Below are 12916 nucleotides of genomic sequence, written 5' to 3'. Positions count from 1 at the left end.
GTTCTCAAGCTTCTTCTTTCCCCACAAACAGGATCTGCTGAGTTCCTGCTGTTGACATCAAAGATACTTGTTCTCCCGTTAGGCTGCTGTTAACATGAACACTTAAAAATCATATTTTGTCCATCATACTTTTGTGGGAAACATTTTTCTCCAAGGGATTTCAAATCCCCTATCTCTTACTCTGGTATTTCCATCTAATTTTCATGGTTTTGAAGCAGAGCAATCAGTATGGAGTAGGGGGATTGAGTGAAAATGATAATTTTATAATTAAAATCAGCATGGAAGTGTTTGGATCATGGGATGGTGCAATTAAAAGGGGCAACCTGTGAGGACAGTAACAGAGGAGACCCACTGGAAACACTGGGACTTTGAGAGCCTGTCGGGTGAGTGCCCTGTGGACCTTTATGTGCCCATTTGTCATTTTCACTTCTAGAAGTGAGAAGCATCAGGATACTGTCTGGTGCCACCTCTGTCTTCCCACTCTATTCCAAACCTGCTGGGCCAGTAGGAGAGCTGAATGAGATAACGCAAAGCACTTAGAACCGTGTGTGACATGTGTTAGAAACTGAAGAAGAGTTAGCTATTACACAGAACATTTCATTGGTATTAAATAATATAAACATTGCTTCCTGTATATTATATAAGTAAAAGAGCGAGGAATGCTGTATAATTCTGTGAAATTGTGTAGTCCCAGATTTGGATCTGTCTTTGCATGTGCTGCTTCCTCCTGCCCCAGTTAGTAGTGTCAGTAATCGTGTAAATTCTTTATTTTTCTTTTTTTCTTTCTTTCTTTTTTCTTTTTTTTTGAGACAGAGTCTTGCTCTGTTGCCCAGGCTGTTGTTCAGTGGTGTGATCTTGGCTCACTGTAACCTCTGCCTCCCAGGCTCAAGCAATTCTCATGCCTCAGTTTCCTTAGTAGCTGGGATTACAGGTGTGCGCTACTATGCCTGGCTGATTTTTTATATTTTTAGTAGAGATGGAGTTTCACCATGTTGGCCAGGCTGGTCTCAAACTCCTTAAGCAGTCTATCCTCCTCGGCCTCCCACAGTGCTGGAATTACAGGCATGCGCCGCTGCACCCACCAATAATGTAAATTCTTATTGAAACAGTCATGCTTGCATAGGTACTATCTATGGTCACTTTTGCTCTACAATGACAGCTGTGTAGATGTGACAGAGATTATACAGACTGCAAAACAAAATACTTGGTATCTGGCCTGTTATAGGGCAAGCTTGCCAACTCTTATAGAGTGTTCTGATCCAGGGAAAAAGTATTAAGAAGTACCCAATTATAGAGTAGCTTCCTGAAATCAACATTTATTCTTTCTTTTACATCTCCTATTGAAGAATAGGATGTTGTGTATAAGAGGACAGTACAAAATGTTTCCTCAGGTTTTCATTTATGTTACTGAAGAGTTGACTTTAAAGAATTATTATAAATTAATTAAATGTAACCATTTGGAGTAAGTTACGTAAATTAATTTGAAGGTTTGAAGTTGTTGCTTTTCTTTCATAATGAAAAACTAACCCATGAAGTGTGTGGTAGATTTTTCACTTACTAAAAGTAAATATGTGCATTTATGGCATGCAGTATTTCACTTTCTTAAGAAAGTGGGTATTTCAGGGCGGCACCTAGCCACTGTTGGCGTACGGTGCGGATTGGGAGCACAGCGCCCTAGGCACAGGCAGCCTGTGAGTATCCGTGGCAGTTTGTTTCTAACTATCAAGGGAAAAGGACTTCTAAAATCAATATTGGTTTTAAAATGTATCATTACTGTTATTTGACTCACCTGGATTCAGAGCCATAATAAATAGTATGAACATCGGCCTAAGTTAAAGTTTACATTTAGACATGATTGTGAATGGAAAGATGTATATTTGACTTGGGAGAGTACGGTTTTGATTAGAGTGGTTGTTCATCCCTCAGAACTAAATAGGTTTCATGAATACGTAGGTTTTCAGTACAGTCTCCTTACCGGCAGGGGACTGTCAGACAAGTGGTGTTTTTCAGACGGTGAAGCAGATGGCTCTTTCTCTTCAGCACAGGGTGTGCCAACCAAGAGAGACAGTTACACAAATGTTAACCCCTGAGGGACAGAGAAAACAGTTGCAGTCAGTTGTTCTTTATAAGTCTGTATCTTGACTTCACAGTGGTGTGGAAAAGCAATTTCTTCTTTTATAAAAAGAAGCATTAAATGCACAGGAGCAGCCTGTAATCTGAGTCCAATTAAAACGGTGGAAGATGATATAATCACTTAAAAAGGAAACAGACTGTTATGTTTGACATTTCTGGAGTAACATGATGGTGGACTACTTGGGCCTGATACACCGCTTCTGAATTCTCGTGAAAACGTCCAGCAGTTGTGCCGTAAAGCAAATTGCCATATGCCAAGATCTGGGCAGAATGTTCTTCAATATGGCTGGTGAAACAGATTGCGAATGGTCTTGGACTATATAGCACATGTTCTATTCTCTGAACTAGAACAAGACAAACGCCCCATGCTAGGTAGGACATGTTTTAAAATTCATTTACACAGTGTGCATAGCTTTGGGAGGCCTTGGGTCATGCTGAGTGGTACAAATTTGTCATTCCCAGTCTGTGGAGCCACTCGTACCTGGGTCCCTCACCTGCTCCTCCTCTGTCTCCACTAGCTCCTTTCTCTCCACTTTCACTTCAAAATCCAAACTTCCAACATGCAGCCCCGCAGCAGGAGGCAGAGGGAGGTGCTAATGGTGCCGTACACCCACCCCTAACTGCAGATCACTTAAGAGCTTTTGGAACAGGGAGGAGGAGCCATGCACCCTCGTCTTTCATGTACAACATACGGTACATGTGACAGATGACGAGAGTGCCCGAGTCTCAGAGCAGGAAGAGTTATCCTGCCTCCACATGCATCGAAAGGAATATATGTCACACAATACTAGTCAGGCTCAGAGGAGAACACATCTCATTTACAAGTTCAAATCTGAAAGGGAGAAATGTGCTAGTATTTAGTGGATCTTGAGAAAACTAGGGATGTGTTACCCGCCTGTGCAGGAACATTAGATGTAGATGGGACTCTCCTCGTCAAAACGCCGAGCATGTGGCTTAGGAAAAAATTTCCAGAATGCAGGGGAAGGACAGAATGACTTTGAGGACAGTGTATCTCTCTGAAAATGGTTACGTGTGAAACACAGGTAACAAATGTAGGATAAATCTGGTATCTTAAAAAGAAGAAACATGACTTTGGGAAAAGAAGAAACTGGGGGCCCTAAGGGGAAAAGACAGATGAAAACAGAAACATACAAACAAAAAAGCTGATCGAAATAAAAGAATGCGAGGAAACAAAAACTGCAATGAGACTTAAAATCCCTACTCAGAAAATCAGAAGACCTGATCTCCAAAAATAGAAGAGGAGTACGGATGACAAACTTGGACACTCTTAGGATGCAGAGGAGAAAAAGATAAAATAGATAAATTCGAAAGGTAGACTTGGGAGACAGATAATGGATCCTTCACCCAAGAGGAGTTCCTGAGCAGGAAACCGAAGTCATCTGGGAAACCACAATTAAATTGACTGCACTGCAGGAGAGTGTGAGTAAATAGCATAAGAAACCCTGACAACCGGCCAAAATTAACGAGCAGAGGTTTCTACTTAGACCTGTCCTTGCAAAGGGTTTGCATTTTCAGGATAAACAATCCCATGAGATAGAGCAGGCTGTGAAGGAACACAGGTTAGGTTTGTCTCAGGTATCTTGTCTATTAAATGTCAGGAGTCTGTAAGGCTGTGGTTCAGTAACTGTCATCAGCTACGTAGTTAACATACAGTTTAAAGACTATATTCAGATGTAAAACAACAGCATTTATGTTCCATTCACCCCTTTAAAAGCTACGTAAACAGGAGTTTCATCCATGAAGGAGACCACTCTTCGATTTTAGGTTATGTCTCTGACTTCGAAGGGAGAGGCTGGAGCAGCGTGAAGTCTACAGCCTCCTGATGTTTTGGGAGGTTGGGATGTATTTGTGTGCGTCCTGTGACTGGTGGGTAGCAGAAAAGGCTCCCAAGCTAGCCAAACACAATTGATCAGGAAGTTGGGTCATTCCACAGAAAATGTAGCCCACGTTACAGTTAGAGAATTAAAAATCCAGGGCTAGGCAAATGCTTTGTTCAATATGATATGAAAAGCACAAACAATAAAAGGAAAACGATAAGTTGAACTTTCTTTTTTTTTTTTTTTTTTGAGACGGAGTCTCGCTCTGCCGCCCAGGCTGGAGTGCAGTGGCCGGATCTCAGCTCACTGCAAGCTCCGCCCCCCGGGTTCCCGCCATTCTCCTGCCTCAGCCTCCCCAGTAGCTGGGACTACAGGCGCCCGCCACCTCGCCCGGCTAGTTTTTTTTTTGTATTTTTTAGTAGAGACGGGGTTTCACCATGTTAGCCAGGATGGTCTCGATCTCCCGACCTCGTGATCCGCCGTCTCGGCCTCCCAAAGTGCTGGGATTACAGGCTTGAGCCACCGCGCCCGGCCCGATAAGTTGAACTTAATCAAAATGGAAAACTTCTGTGCTTCAAAACACACCCTATTGCCTCTTACCCTTGTGTAACTAGGAGGGAGCCCACGTGAGAACAGATCGAATACCTGAGGAGGGCGGAGCAGAAAGAGAGCAAGACCCTGAGCTTTGAGAACGTTACTGGGCCCCCAAAATGAATCCTATAACTTGTTGTACGTGTGGGTTTATTGTTATGTGAGATGGTCAGTTTCTCTATTGTGAGAGTTGGAGTTTGTTACTTGCAGCTGACTACATCCTCAGTGATCCATGCTGAAGGAAAACGTTAATGCCAACCTAGGAAGAGAGCACACAGTGTAGGAGAGCATGCATGGCAGGCTTTACTGGCTGAATTGCAAATGTGTAAAGGTGATGGGTTTTATTTCAAAAGCCAGAGTTACCTAAATTCTCACATGGTAGAAACTCTCTTTAGTCTTTTTCTTATATTCCCAATTTTAAAATACTTTATACAAGACATAGGAAAAAGAAAAATGCAGGCTTTTGATGCTGAAACTGTAATTTTATAAACTAAAATCCAGTGGTTAATTTGAAAAATAACGTCAAGTAGAGTTTCTTCTGTTGCTCAATATTAAGAATGATTGCTTAGTATTAAGAAATTTCCTATACAGATGTACTGTGTCTTACGGTGGCGCTATGTCCTTATAAACTCGTAAGCTGAAAATATTGTAAGTTGAAAATGCATTTAATACACCTAACCTACTGAACATCATAGCCTAGCCTACCTTAAACATGCTCAGAGCACTTACATTCGTCTAGAAGGGCAGAATCACCTAACACGAATCCTGTCTTAAAATCAAGTGTTGTAAGTCTCATGTAATTTATTGAACACTAGAGTGAAAGTGAAAAACAGAATGGTTGTGTGGGTCGCACTGCAAAGTTGAAAAATTGCAAGTCGAATTCTCTGTAATTCAAATTATGAACAAGTCAGTGACGGAAAACCATACGGTCTCAATAGATGTTAGGGAGGTACTTGACAAAACATCTATCCCTTCTAAAGAGAAAATCCCTTAGTGAAAGGATTGGAAAGTATTTTCCATCTTAACCTAGTCAAAGGTATGTTGCAAATTAATAGTCAACATCATTTATTACAGTGAAACCCTAGAAACATGTAAACTTCCCAAATAAGGTTGTTAGCGACACCATTAAAAATGTTCTGTTCTTTTTTTTTGGATGTGCAATACATTACTTGGTACTAAAAAGTAAATAAATGACAAAAGAAAGCAAAATTGTTATTTGAAGATATTATATGATTAGAAAAACAAAGGTCAACAGACAAATGGTTAGAAGCAGTTTAATAAAAGTGCTTGTTCACAAATTCAGTGTATAAACTTCAATAGCTTTTGTATATATTAACCATTTATAATCAGTGACAAAGAAGACCCCACTCACAATCACAAGCCCCAAAACTGGAAATAAACTTGATAAGTACATGATTTATGTGAAGAAAACCATAAAACTTTAAAGAGGATCTTTAAAACGTTTGGAAACATGAAGTCATACTTTGTTTTAACATAAGAATAGCTAGCTTTGTAAAAATGCCATTTTTTTCTTTGCTGTATAAATGTCATCTCAATACAAATTGTGGTTTTTTTTTTTTTTTTTTAACTCGACACTCTGATATCCACGGTAATTGGAGCAATGGAAGTCTTGGATTCGCTGCAGTGTGTTTTTCATGGGTGGAGGACTGGGGAATTGGAGATTGAGTCTGGAATCAGGAACCCACTGTTGCCTCAAGTGGCTCACTCCTTATGAACAATACCACCCCACTTAACTGATCTTCAGATTTCTACTTGGGATATGGTCCTGTTTTGGAAGATTTGTGACTTCTTCCCCCAAGCTGTGCACAGGAGGACTCACTGTCATCAGATGCTGTGGTTACACAAAATATTTTTTCCTACAGTTGACTTTCTTCACATAAATCATGCACTTACCAAGTCTTTGGAGGTTGGGCTGCCTTACTGTAGTGTCATAGCCAATCACAGACCTGGCAGCAGTGCCTTGTAACTCTGAAAGCCCTTCAGTGGCTGCCACCAGTAGGTCTCTCTCCTGCATACTTCTTTGGCCACCATACAGGTCTTCCATCTTTCCCTGCACTATAGCTTTACTGGCCTTTTTTCCAGTGCTTTGAATAAGCTATGTTTTTCCCCACCCCAGAACCTATACATACTCTGTTCCCTCTGCCTAGACCAATTTCTAATCATCCTCTGCTCCTCCAGCTGCCACTATACACACCCACACCCCGGTCAACTCTAATTCACCTTTCGGGTCTCAGATTCAGTAATATTTCTTCAGAGTTTTTAAAAATTTTCAGAGTGATTAGGTCCCCTTGTTATGCCCATTATTTCAGATTGTATGCTTTTTTTCCCCACAGCAGTTAAGTATAATCATGCATTTTATGCAGTTTCTTTACAGTCTGTCACTCCCATTGAAGGACAGAGACTGTGTCTCTTTAGTTCACTATTGTATATCTAACACCTGTAATTGTATCTGCCACGTAGTTGACATTCGTTAAATATTTTTTAGTGAATTAATGTGCAGTGATTTTAAGCAAGTATTAGTTGAATAACGTTTAACATGTTTAATGATGCTGCATAGGCATTTTCAGGTAGTGTCTACCACAGTTTATCACAGAGGCCAGTGTGGGCTCTCACATGTAATAGAGCTAACTTGAAGTTAATTTGCAAAAAAAAAAAATTGTGCATTGTGAGAAAATTTTAGGAAACACTAATGGAGACTTGCCTTTATATGTCATAAACTTATGCTAAAGCTGTAATTGTTAAATCAGTATGATACTGACCCAGGAGTAGACAGAAAATGAAATAAAGTCTAGAAGTAAGCCCAAGTATGTATGGGGGTTTAGCGTATGTTCGATGTATTTCATTTTAAAGTAGTGTAAAATAGATGGTTGGTCATCAGTCTGCAAGATGGCTCCCCGTGATCATTGCCTTCTAGCATTCTCATCCATGTAGAGACTCTTCTCACATGTATAGGGCTGACCTGTGTAACCAGTAGGATAGAATGAAGATGATAGTGTGTGACTTCCAGGGGTAAGTCATACAAGACATTGCAACCTCTGTCTTGTGCTCCCTTGCATCATTTGCTCTGGGGGGAGCTGACTACCTTTCATGAGGACACTCAAGCAACTCTGTGGAGAGGTCTTTGTGGGGAGGAACTGAGGCCTTGATCACCATCAGCTTGCCTGCCATGTGGGTGAGCCATCTGGGAAGTGTATCCTCCAGCCCCAGGGAAGCCTTCAGATGATGGCAGCTCTGGGAGGCATCTTGCCTGCAACCTCATGTGGATACAGCTAAACCAGAGCCACAGAACTAAGCTGCTCCTGAATTTCTGACTCACAGAAATGGCGTGAGAAAAAGCTGATTGCTGTTGTAAGCCATGAAGTTTTGGGTAATTCATATACAGCAATAAGTAACTCATCAGATGGATTGTTTGATCAGTGGTGTTGGGATAGCCAGCTAGAATTGGGGCAAAAAATAAGTTGGGTTCTTACAGAATTCTACATCAAGAAAATTCCTGATGTGCTGGGCGTGGTTGCTTATGCCTGCAATCCTAGTGCTTTGGGAGGCTGAGGTAGGAGGATTGCTTGGGTCCAGGAGTTTGAGGCTGCAGTGAGCCATGATCATGCCTCTGCACTCCAGCCTGGGTGACAGTGAAACCCTGCCTTGGGGAAAATAAAATAAAATCTCAGATGGATCAAATATTTAAGTGTGAAAATAGAACCGTTAATTTATTATAAAATAAGGCTGAAAAGTTTTAAACTTTTGGGGTGGAGAAAGATGTTGTAATTATGAATATGCAATCTCCAAGCCATATGCAAACTCCAAATTTAGAACATTTAAATGACAAATCTTATAAACACGGTGAAAGATAAACCACAAATTAGGAAGACATGAGCAACCTGTATTACCAAAGGCAGTGTTTCTTAAATACAGAGAACTCTTAAAAATCAGTAAGAAGACTCTTCATAGATGGAATGGCCGAGGACATGAACAGGCAATTCACAAAGTGGAAATACTAATAAATGTATGAGCAGTAATTACCCAAGAAATATAATTTAGAGCAATGAAAGATCACATTGTACTTACCAGATTCACAGAGGTGAAAAAGATCGACAAAGTTAAGGAGATTCCTTGATTGGCAGGAAGGTTATACAGTGTGGGTGGGGACACAGATTTGTCTGACTTTTCTGGAGTGCAGTCTAATAACGTGTCTCAAAATGCAAATACCAAATGAGTGCACATTGATTCAGCTATTGTATAAATTTATGCTAAGGTAATAATTGGGTACACACAGATGTGTATACTGTTACGAAATCCCGAATTTCAAAAATTTCAAATTTTCTTCCTTTTTCTTTTCTTTTTTCCCTCTGTTTCCCCTCCCATTGTCTCTTTCCTTATTCACCAATTCCTCTTGGACTTTCCTGGATCTATCTCCACTTCTCAACGTTGTACTCTTACTTTTTGAATCTTGGTTTCTTCTTAATATTAGTAATTTCTTTAATTGTAACTTTCTTGTTGCCAACTCTCTATTCTGACTTTGATTCTAACATTCAGCTCTGCTTTGAAAATTTTATTTTGGCAATTACTTTTAATTTGCAAAAATAATTGCTGATAAATTTTTTTTTTTTTTTTAGAATTCTGTTCTGTAATGGGTGTACAGCTGTTGAATCTCTCCGAGGATACAAATTAGTGTTTTAAAAACTTTTCTCGGACACCTTGATTGTGGCTATTTCTCCTGGGGTTGGTGGCTGTGTGTCTTCATCTTGCTCCTTCCCTCCCATCCTTTAAGATCTTCAAGGCCTGATGGTCCTCGGCTAACTGCCCATGTTTAAAGATAAAGAACTAAGTTAATTAATACTGCAGCTGTCACAGGTTTTCTCTGTAGTTGTGTGGACATTCCAGCTGCCACCCGTGGGGTGCTGTTTGGGTGGGGAAAGCTTGGTTCCCCCCACACTGCTATTGTAAGCAGGACTTGGTCAGGAGGTGCAGCTGTGTCCCCTGTCAGGCAGAGCTGCTGCTTTTCATGCCCCCACTCCCCATCTCTGTCTCTGTTATAACGGTTCTGAGTTCCTTTGTTCTCTCTCAAGCCCTAATATACACACCTGAAGCTCTCCACAGAGAAGTCATCCACATTGGGTTCCTTTTTCACTGCCACACTGAGGTCAGGGGGCTGTGTGTGGGGGTGCTTCCTAGTTCCGCTGTTCCAGACTATTTATTTATTTATTTATTTATGGAGACAGAGCCTCTGTTGCCCAGGCTGGAGTGCAGTGGCACGATCTCTGCTCACTGCAACCTCCACCTCCTGGGCTCAAGCAATTCTTCTGCCTCAGCCTCCCGAGTAGCTGGGATTACAGGTGCATGCCTTGTTGCCTGGCTAATTTTTGTGTTTTAGTAAAGATGGGGGTTTCACCATGTTGGCCAGGCTGATCTTGAACTCCTGGCCTCAAGTGATCTGCATGCCTCGGCCTCCCAAAGTGCTGGGATTACAGGCGTGAACCACTGTGCCCAGCCCCAAACTCTATTTTTCAATCAACTTCTTGTTGAGCCACTCTTGCCTGTATATGTTGGCTCTGAGCTTCTCTTGGATCCCTTGAGAACTGCTCTCAGTCTTCTTTTGGGGGCTACAGTTAACATTGTTCTGTCTTCCAAGAGTCCCTCATAGTTTTGGTCTCACATATTTTGTGTTTTCTAGGCATTCCATAAAATATATGGTCTGCTGATGGCATTTTTTTTTGTCTTCCAGGATTCTTCAGTTCTACTTAAAGACAAAAGTCGTTGTTACTTCATAAGACCTTAGGTGAGAGGGGAGGTAGACATTTGTGCTCAGATAACCTGTTTTTTTTTTTCTGTGGGTGTGTTATCACTTGAGTTTCTTTGAGCATATTCACTTTGACGTTTTCTTCCGCTTACTGTATCAACCACGTCCCCGGGGGTCAGGAGTGTACACATACACATGAGGATACCTTGAAGTTGGGCAGGGATTTGGATCCAGGCTCCGACTCCAAAGCCTGCCCCCTTAACCGTTCTGCTGTCTCTTCTGTTTGTGCAGTGGGAGGCCCTCTTTCATGCTGTTTGTTTACCTCAAAGGCTTGGTGTTTCTTGTATTTCTGTTCCCATTTGTAGGTAAGGATCTGCAACTCGGTGTATTTCCTCAGCTCACGTAAGAATCCCTCCTCAACTGGTGTTGAAGGTTCTCGTGCAGGAGCTCAACTTCAAGCGACTTTGCAGGGGAAGGGCAGGGAGCATATTGCAGGGCAGGAGATTCACTCAGCTGCCCTGCTCGCTGTGGGGCATAGGGGCTTCTGCTCCACAGAGTTTGTCCTTTTGTGGGCTCTGCTGTGTTGTCTGTTAGGACCCCTCATCAGAGAGCTGCCTTCAGGCCCACCAACCTCCCACCCCTTCCCTGGAGCAGACACCTGAGTCAGACAGTTCAAACAGGGGGACTTGCTCAGTTCTTCCAGCTTCTAGTTAATTACTTGGCCAATTGTCTGTGGCCTGCTCCTCCTGGCCTGTGCTGCACTGATAATGGGATTATGCCAAGCTTCTGCTGAGGAAACTTTTCAACTGACATGGGTTCCTTCTATTTCTTTAGATTTGCCATCATTGGTCCCATCACTTTTCTAGAAATTTACTAATCTGTTCCGTAACTCTTTATTGCAGGGGGCAGTGTACTGGGCATTAGGAAATAATGGTGAAGAGAAGGCCTATCACGATGGAGCTTACGTGTGGTCTTGTGGGGGAGACAGGTATTAAACAGTTAATTTGCACACACATAGTACTTGTTCTGTGAGGAGAAGTTGCCCTGCACTGAGGGGTCATATAAAAAGGCTAACTTACTGGGAGAGGGGTTGTCATGGAAGTCTACCTGGAGCAAGTGTGACAGTTGACCTGAGATTCCAAGGAAGAGAAGGAGTGACTCAGTGACAGGGAGTGGGGATAAGAGTGTTCCAAGCTTCAGAAACAGGATGTGGGAAGACCTTTAGTCGTAGATGGAGGGGAATGGGGTCTGCTGGTGTCACTCCTCAAGGACATTTACTATTGCCGTGGGTTCGTTTTCATTCTGTAGTTTTCTTCTATTTATGGGATTTAGGAGGAAGAAAAAGTTCAATGAACTTGGTTTTGATCCAAGTAACCTCAGAGAGTAATGACTTGGGAGCATTTTACAATGCAAACAATAAATGGAAAAGCATGAAGAATTTACATACCATATGTGAAATATATACACACATACATATAGGTTGAACATCCCAAATCCACAATTTGCAATGTTGCAAAAATCCAAAACTTCTTGAGCACTTACGTGATGCTCAAACCGAGTGCTCATGGGAGCATTTCAGATTTCGTATTTTTCTATTTGGGATGCTCAGCTAGTTGATATGAGGCAAATATTCCCAGATCTGAAAAAGATCCAAGACCTGATCCAAAATCCAAAGGCTCTCTGGTCCTGAATCTTTCAGATAAGGGATATTGAACCTGTGTTTAATATTGGGAAGTAATATACCAGTACCAAAAATGTTGTCTTTGAAGGTGGGGTGACAAATGATTTTTATTACCCTTTTAAAACTCCTAATTTGAATTTCAACTTTTCTATGACTGTGGATTGTTTTTATAATCAGAAAAAAAGTTCTTAAAATGATGTTTATCTTGTGGTTTGGCTTATGTAAGTGCAGTTTGTCACTAGGTCAGCAACATTATAAAGATGTTACTGTGTACTTATTGGAAATGGCCTATGATTGGTGATAAAGCTGACTTATACAAAGGAGAACATTATCCTTAGGAATTTCTTGCTAGGATCTCATGATGTAATTGTTTTAACGTTGTTAAATGGTTCACAGTGATCAGGGACTTAAAATCATTGTCTCCTATACAATGTTTTAAGAGTTACAGAAAAGCTCATTTTGAGCTACGTTGAGATTGAAGTGTTTGCAGAATAGCACTTAGATATTCAGGCTGACAGTATGTGTTTGAGGAATTGGCAGTTCCATTTGGCCAACTTTGGTGGTGTATCACTTGAGACTGTATTCAGCTGCAAGTAACAAATTCAGATGAACAGCTGCTTAATCAAGTAACTTAAAGGTACAAGCTTTGAACTTTTAACATTTTCAAGTTCAGGTCATGTAGGAGGGCTATGTCATTAAGGAGGCTGGCTCTGTCTTCTTGATGTACTGTAGAGCGTGGCTTTTGACTTCATCATAACAGAGTGGCTGCTGCTCCTGTAGAAACTCCATCTGTGATTCAGTCAGGTGAAAGGGAAGGGCCTGCTAGTTGACTTGTCCTTTTTAATTCTTATCAGAAAAATAGTAGCTTTCAAAGAAACCACACTCATTAGACTTCCATTTGTATTTCACTGGCCA

At 41.3% G+C, this 12916-nt stretch overlaps 1 protein-coding gene across 7 annotated transcripts in view; it reads left to right on the top strand.

Moving 5' to 3' along the window:
- LOC105483388 (sidekick cell adhesion molecule 1) overlaps positions 1 to 12916 on the top strand; it is a 960109-nt gene that overhangs the window by 66518 nt on the left and 880675 nt on the right. The window lies entirely within an intron of this gene.

This window comes from Macaca nemestrina, chromosome 4 (assembly GCF_043159975.1).
Source record: "Macaca nemestrina isolate mMacNem1 chromosome 4, mMacNem.hap1, whole genome shotgun sequence".
NCBI lineage: Eukaryota > Metazoa > Chordata > Mammalia > Primates > Cercopithecidae > Macaca > Macaca nemestrina.
The sequence above is the reverse complement of the archived record's forward strand: the minus strand, read 5'-3'. Positions and strand labels throughout refer to the sequence as shown.